The sequence below is a fragment of the Solanum tuberosum genome, unplaced genomic scaffold (genome assembly GCF_000226075.1).
Source record: "Solanum tuberosum cultivar DM 1-3 516 R44 unplaced genomic scaffold, SolTub_3.0 scf00492, whole genome shotgun sequence".
Classification (NCBI taxonomy): Eukaryota; Viridiplantae; Streptophyta; class Magnoliopsida; order Solanales; family Solanaceae; genus Solanum; species Solanum tuberosum.
In genome coordinates this window covers 295,594-304,396 of record NW_006239410.1, presented here as the reverse complement: position 1 = coordinate 304,396, position 8,803 = coordinate 295,594, and positions in this window count along the sequence as shown.

Below are 8,803 nucleotides of genomic sequence, written 5' to 3'. Positions count from 1 at the left end.
TATATATATATATATATGTATTCACGACATATGATTATACGAGCATACCATGGATATTTAAGTAATAGGGGGCTAAAGGTCAGCCATGGAGATTATTTGGGTTTCAGTTTTAGGTGGTATCTCTATTACCCTTTTACAGTAAATATTTATGATTCTACTTTCCACTCTACATACCAGTACATTTTTATTTGTATTGACGTCCCTTTTCCTGGGCACGCTGCTTTTTGTTTTGTGCGAGCAGGTACAGACAGGGACTGTAATCGACCCACCCGCTAGGATTCAGGTTCAGCTGTGAGTTGGTAAGCTCCATCTTATCCTGGGTCTATCAGAGGATGTTTACTTTTGTTGTACAGTTTGGGTATAGTCGGGGCCTTGTCCCGACAGTGCTTATGTCACTCATAGAGGCTATTGTGGACACAATATTCTGGGTTTTCTTTTTGTATGTTTCAACCTCTAGCCAATAGTCTTGGCATGCATATATAGGTGTGTGTAATTAGGTATGTTTTCGGTTGTGGCCTCGTCGGCTAGATAGTACATCTTTACCTATTTTTATGGTTTGTCTACCATTGTTTGTATGGTTATTCTCTTTTAGTTCATGACCTCTGGGTCTAGGCTTCACTTTTTAGAGGTTGTGTTGCCCAATATTTTTGCCTCACAAGTTTGGTTTTGTTAGTATGTTTCGATGGGTAACTCGATGTTTTAGGGTATCGAGTGCCAGTTACGCCCTTATTTTAGGGCGTGACATCTTTCAACTCTATTAATATGGGATCAAGGTGTTGTTTAGACTTCACATCAACCACGAAGGACAATTAGAAACTATGATGGACCATGAATCCATCCACTAGTTGGACACCTAACCGGGCCAACCTATGTACATCACGAACCAATTCTTTCTTCTCATCTTCTACATGAGCCACACTACCCATGGACAATCTACTCTGGGCATCCACAACTACATTTGTTTTGCCGGGGTGGTAAAGGACACTCATGTCATAATCCTTTAAAATTTCTAACCACCTTCTTTGTTTGAGATTCACGTCTTTTTGGCTAAATACATATTGAAGACTCTTATGGTCGGTAAACACGTCTACATTCACCCCATATAAGTAATGTCTCCATATTTTCAAAGCAAACACTACCGTCGCTAATTCAAGATCATGAGGCGGATAATTATTCTCATGGACCTTGAGTTGCCTTGAAGCATAGGCAATCACTTTACCACATTGCATAAGGACACATCCCAAACCCACTCGAGAAGCCTCACAATATACCACAAACCAATCGGTACCCTCCGGTAAGGTCAACACCGGAGTGGATGTAAGCCTATCTTTCAATTCTTGGAAGCTTTTCTCACAAGCCTCTGACCACACAAACTTGTCTTTGTTTTGAGTCAAAGCCGTCAATGGAGAAGCAATGGAGGAAAAACCCTGAACAAACCTCCTATAGTAACCGGCCAAACCCAAGAAGCTTCCAATATCAGTAGGTGATAAAGGTCTAGGCCAAATCTTGACCGCATCCGTCTTCTTAGGATCTACCTCAATACCCATACCTGACACAATATGACCAAGGAAAGCAACCGATCTTAGCCAAAACTCACACTTGCTAAACTTTGCATACAATTGGTGGTCTTTAAGGACTTGCAATACAATCCTCAAATGATCCATATGTTCACCCTCACTTCTCGAATAGATCAAAATATCGTCAATAAAAATGATCACAAATGAATTAAGATATTGCCTAAATACCCTATTCATTAGGTCCATGAATGCTGTCGGGGCATTTGTTAACCCAAAAGACATAGCCACAAATTCGTAGTGACCGTATCGGGTCCTAAAGGTCGTCTTAGGAATAACACATCCTCTTACCATTAGTTGATGGTAACCCGAATGAAGATCTATTTTGGAGAAATGGTTAGCCCCTTAGAGTTGATCAAACAAATCGTCAGTCCTAGGAAGTGGATACTTATTCTTTATAGTGACCTTGTTCAATTGGCGGTAATCAATACACATCCTAAGAGACCCATATCTCTTCTTCACAAACAATACCAGAGCACCCCATGGAGATATGCTTGGTTGAATAAAGCCCTTGTCTAACAAGTCCTTGAGTTGCTTCTTCAACTCTTTCAATTCGGCCGGAGCCATTCTATAGAGAGGGATAGATATGGGTTGTGTATCTGGCAAAAGATCAATGCCAAAGTATAATTCCCGTTCGGGAGGAATGTCGGGCAAGTCATCGGGAAAGACTTCCGGAAACTCACCAGGGGACTGACTCTAAAGAAGGGACCTTGGACTCAACATTCATAACACTAACAATATGATACATGCACCCCTTGGAGATCATTTTTCTAGCTTTTAGACATGAAACAAATTGACCTCTAGGAATAGAATTCCCCCTTTTCCACTCTAAAATTGGCTCTTTTAGAAATTGAAATTTGACCACACGGGTCCTACAATCTATTGAAGCATAACATGCATGCAACCAATCCATGCCCAAAATTACATCAAAATCAAGCATGTCTAATTCTACCAAATCAAACAAAGTGACTTTATGAGACAAAGAAATAGGACAACTCATGTAGACTCTTTTTGCTACTACCGAGTTACCAACCGGGGTAGACACCAAAAAATGTTCTAGTAACTCTTCGGGGAGCACTTCAAATTTCATAGCCACAAAAGGTGTAACAAAATATAAAGTGGAACCGGGATCTGATAATACATAAACATCAATGGAAAAGACTTGCAACATACCCGTAACAACATTCGGTGAGCTCTCTTGGTCACCTCGGTATTGAAGAGCATAAAAACGGTTCTTCTTGGGAGCATCGGAATTTGAGCCACTTGGAGGGACTTGCTTGCCCTCTCTCCCTTGAACCTTTAGCATGGGACAATCTCTCTTCATATGACTGCTCTTACCACAATTAAACTAACCATCCGTGCCAACTAGTCACTTGCCTTCATGTTTCTTGCCACACTTTGCATAACTAGGTCTTTCAACATAAGAGCTACCACTATTACCTCCTTGTGGATTAGGGTTAGACACCCTATATTTGTTGACTCTTGGAGTGCTAGATGAGCCTTGGTTGGAAATCCTCTTCTTGAATTTTGGTTTACCTTGAACCTAAAACTTACCCTTGGAAGAATTCCCATCATCGGTCCTTGCCCTTTTTACTTCTCTATTCACTTCCTTGAACTTTTGTCCCTCAATTTGCTCGGCGTGAACCATAAGACGTGAAATATTCATACTTGGAATGAGCATTTCCGAACGACATTCATTGACTACCAAGTTGGATATCCCCATAACAAATTTGTTCATCTTGGCCCTAGAGTCCGCCACTAAGGTTAGAGCATATTTAGACAATTCGGTGAACTTAAGGCTATACTCCTTCACACTCATACCTCCTTGGTGAAGGTTGATGAATTCTTGCATCTTTCTCTCCCTCAACTCTAGTGTGAAAAACCTATCAAGGAAGGCCGACTTGAACACTCCCCAATCATACGGGCCTGCTCTCATGATTCTCTCATCCTTCCATTGCTCATACCATACTTGAGCCACATCTTTCAATTGGTAGGTGACTAGTTTTGCCTTCTCTCTTGGAGACACACCCATAGCATCAAGCACCTTAAACACTTCATCAATAAACCCTTGTGGGTCTTCATTCACTTTGGAGCCATAGAATATAGGGGGATTCATTCTTGTGAAACCCCTAATCCTTGAAGCGGTTGTAGTTGCATTGGGGTTCACTTGAACTCTAGCATCCCTAGTGACTTGTGTTGTTAAAGCATAAGTCAATGTTTGGAGAGCCGTCCTTATTTCCACATTGGTCATAGCCCCCTCTTCATTAGGAGCTTGAGAAACTTTAGGCCCTTGAGGCCCTTGGGGAGGAACTCCCTTATTAGCAATCTCCTCTTCCACTCTTCTTGTAGTCATATTCCTATATGCACAAGAAAAGGGTTAGGAAAAGGACTTCATAGAGTTAAAACTCTAAGGCATGACTAAGGAATAATGAAAGAAGTGAAAGTTCCTAAACATCTTATAGCCTTTCATTCATAAGTGTGGCGCGCTTAAGACTCTACTACACGTGGTTCATGAGACATCATCCTAGAATCATTATATAACCTTGTGCTCTGATACCAAGTTTGTCACGACCCGGGGTTACCTCCAAGAAGTAACATGGCGTACTTGACCCCGAAGGGGTCTCATACAAGCCCTTAGCATAATCATAACATAAAGACATAGAATAATTGCAGAAAATTTAAAACTTTTACAATAGAAGTCAACTTCCTTTTCATAAACGAAAATAAGAATCTAGACTTGTCTCAATCACCATCTAGTACAATAGAGAGTACAAATAGGGTCAAAAGCCCTTTACATCAATAAAGTCTCAAAAATAGGAAAAGTACAATAAAAACTAGAAAATGAGTAATCCATCCTCGAACTTGAGGACTCACCAAGCTTAGGGAATAGTCAACCCAAGACTTACATGAAAGGAGAAGTGTGTATCAACGACCGAAACCTACACTCATAGAATGTAAAAAATATGGGTTAGCACAAATAATGTACTAAGTATGGAGGCCATTCACAAAATCCTTAAAACATACATAAAAGGGACATTTAGTTGAAATCATGCCTTTATCAAGGTTAGAAACCATTATACACATATATGAAGAAACATAAGTCAACCAACATATAAGCAACCCAAAGCCATACTAGTGCAATGCAAACGTAAGAACCCATAACCCTACCAAATGCTAAGTACCACATTTAAGTCACCAACAACATGCATAACTTACTTTACCTTATTCATATCCAACATACATAAGTAAGGAGTCATTCATTTTCATAACTCGTAACAAGTGAAGTCAACCTTAACATTCATACATACCTTTCATACATAATCCATAAGTCATCATAACATAAGAGAAACTCACCATAACCCCTCTTAAAGCCTACTTGTGCAATGCATAAGTGAAGTCCCATACCCTCACTCATACTAAGTAGTACCTCTCAAGAAGTCATACTAAAGTTTATGTTCTTATAATAGTTCATATTCATATCTTATAGGAAAGTTTAGCCTTAACTGACATAAACCATGTGAGCTACATGGAATCCGATGTTCTACTCCCACACCGACAAGAGGTGTCCTACTTGCCTAAGGTAGAACTTTCATAATATCTTTTAGGTGGATCCACTAGCTAAAGACCTATGTGGGAACATAGTTATGCGATATGGGGATTGCTACTAGAAACCAGGACTACTAGCGTAAAAGGTTTCCATCCTATATGACAACATACATTGGGAAGCTGGACTTGCTAAACATAAAATCTTCCATCTCATTGTTCATATCCGCTCAGTGCTAAGCATAATTCCCTTTAATAGTCATATTAAGTATTTACTTAAGTTCATGTTCACAAGAGAATGCACTAGGCACCCAACCAACATAATATCATAAGAGCTCATAGATTCACTAGGTGAGAATGTCCTTTCAACCTTAGAACCATCAACATGTGAGTAAACCTTTCACACAACATTCATAGTGTTTCATGAGAATAGCCTTTCAATCAACACAACAAGCTTATCATAACATACATACATACATACATACTTCATGCATAATCAAGTGTAAGGGTATAGGGAAGAAGGATCTCACATCAATACCACAACTACACAAGTCATAGGATCATCATTAGCTAAGTAAATCATGAACTCATACATAATCTTCATTAACATATATAAACCCCAATTATTGCCCTTCAACGCTAGGAATCAAGATCAACCCTAACTTCAAGAATTATTACATTAGATAGGGGGATTTCATGATTCAACAACATAATCAATGTAAACATAAGCAATTGTCAAGCTCTCATCATCAATCAAGCTATACATAGTTCACAATTTAGGAAGAATGGGAAATCATGGGTCCAAGGGAGATTTTCATCATAATCCAACAATACTCCATTAGTCTAACCATAAATCAACTTAATCAATCATAATCAACCATAATTAAACAATAGAAATCATTTTGGAAGAAGACCCATGACTAGATGAAAAACCTAGGTTTTGGAAGTCTTAAAAGCATACTTTGAAGGGACTTCTTAGGAGATAGCTACCCTAGAATGAAGAGCATCGATACCTTAGGTTGATTTCCTCAAGAAATCATAGAATAAAGACTAGTTCTTGAACCCCTAGCTTGACCTTGACCTTGTTCTTTAATGGAGGTTTTCTTCTTAGAGAGAAAAATATTTGTGAGAGAGAGAATAGTTTCTAATTTAGTGATTTGAGATAATGAATTGAAAAATAGTGTTTTATCTTTTTAATAGTCTTAAAATACCTTAACTAACCCAAAATAACCGTCCCTTAACTGAACTAACCCTTAAAGAAATTTACCAAAACAACCCCACTAAGGGAGAACCAAGACAACACCTACAGGTGTGATACACGGACCCTATCCACGGACCGTCCTGCTAGGGCGTCATTTGGTTCAGAGAATGGAAAATGGGGGATTCATTGGGGAGACTAAGTCTCAACCCACGACTCCCCAACCACAGAGAGTGGGTCCACTGACGAATTGTAGGTGCCCAATCGTGATCACAAGCTATTTTTGACAGCCTTTGGACCTTCTCTTGGGTCCTCTTTAAGGACCCTTGGGGGGGTCCTAGGGATTCATGCCTTGACGTGTAGGCCCTAAATCTTTAGTACTAGGTTAGGGAGGGAATTTTACGACTTTTATCTTCATGTTAACCCTATTTAGGACGCAAGACTTCAAGTTAGACTCTAGCTTAGGTCACTAGATTTACGGGGTGTTACAATACCTCTGTCAGGGTATATTGGGTCCTCTCGATGGGGCGTATACATCGGACTCCACATTTAGCTCATGTGATTTTATGTCGGTTATTAGTAGCTCCCTTGTAGTTAGATTCTATTGCATTGACCAATATATCAGTTACAGTCAGATTTCAGTCTCAACATGTTATAAACTTGGTCATTGCATTCACTAAGTTCATTATCAGTATTCTCAGTATAGTATTGTGCTTATATCTTATTATTGCTCAGATATATTCTTTTGTTATGATTATTGTTCAGCTTTATTCTATCATGCATGCTCAGTACCTTTCAAGTATTGACACATACTCTGCGCTACATCTTCTCGTGACATAGGTTCAGGTTCTCAAATTCCAAATCACGCATAGATCGATTTTGATCTTCAGTTCAACAACATCAGTGGTGAGTCCTCATTCTTCGAGGACGAGTGACATGATTATCTTCCTTTGCTTTTAGTTCTAGTTTCATTTTTTCTAGACCTAGCTAGGGCATGTCCAACCATTTCTAGTCAGTAAAGGCTTTACTTCAGACATAATTAGTCTCAGCTTTAGCGTTCGAGTTTGACTTTTTAGTTGTTGTTAAACTCTCAGTTTTGATATATTCAGATAGTTTATGGGCATTCCCCGTCATTTCAGTTTACATGATGACTTAGCTTCCGCACAATATTTTTGTACTTCAGTTAACTTTAGAATGCTTATGATATGCAAGCAGAGTTAGCTTGGGGTCACTCATGATCTTAGGTCCCGTGTCCGCATCCTAGGGTAGCTTCGGAGCGTGAAAGTAGGAATAGGCATCCTCTAAGATATACCCCCGGGCCGTTGGTGCTCACACTTGAGCTGTTGGCAAGTGAAACACCTAGAATCAAAGTTTGCAATATCCCTCTTCATGCCATACCACCAGTAATACTGACTCAGAGCATGATACAACTTCGCCGCTCCCAGATGAATGGAATATCGAGAACAATGGGACTCCTCAAGAATCAATCTAATCAACTCGCCCGTCTTGGGCACACAAATCCTACCTCTGATCCTCAATATGCCATCAAAATCAAAGGACAACCTCTTTGGCTTCCCTTCTCAACACTTTGTCTCGAATGTGACATAAATTCTCATCATCAAACTGGTGCTCACGGATCTGCTCGACTAAACAAGACCAAGCCTCAGTAAAAACAATCATCCCATCACTCTCCTCTGAATTTTGTAACCGGATAAGACTATTAGCTAACATCTGAACATCTCTAGCCAACAGCCTCTCCTCAATACTGATGATTCCGTAAATTGGACTCATTTAGGACTTCATTTTAATGGAAAGAGTTTCCTTGAATGCTTGTTTTATCTCAATACCTGATTAAAATGCTGAAGTTTCATGTATTTGAAGTTTTAGTGGAAGCATGGACACTTAGGCACAAAACGAAGAAAATAAGGCTGAAAAGAACAAGAAATGGAATCATGCGGATTGCCGAGTTTAACTTGGTGAGTCACCGAAATGACATGAACCACCCTTCGTTCCAGTATGCGAAGCCTTGAAGGAAGTGGATCAAAAGGCGAGGAAAGGAGCAGTCGGCGAGTCGCCGATCAGTTCCACGAAGCAGTACTGTACCGCCCAATGATCCAGAATGCGAGGATGCTAAAGGCAAGACACTGAAGGCGATGAGCTGACTCAAAGGCGAATCGCTAAGTTCATCGACGATCTCGACTAATGTCGCCGAACAATCCTCCTTAACACAATCTGTAAAAACTATAAATACTAGTTAGAATTGTAGTCTGGAGGGATCTTTTTTAGGAGATTTTTGGAGGAATTTTGGAGTGGAACAATTATTATTATTATTTTCACTTTAGAACATACTTTAGTGGATATTTTTCTCTCAAGTTTGGAGAGAGTTTTGTGGAGACTTGAAGAAAGGAGTTCTTATTCGCCAAGTTTGGAAGTGGGTCTTCTCTATTCATTTTCATCTACTTAATTTAAGGTTTAATTTCTTATACCC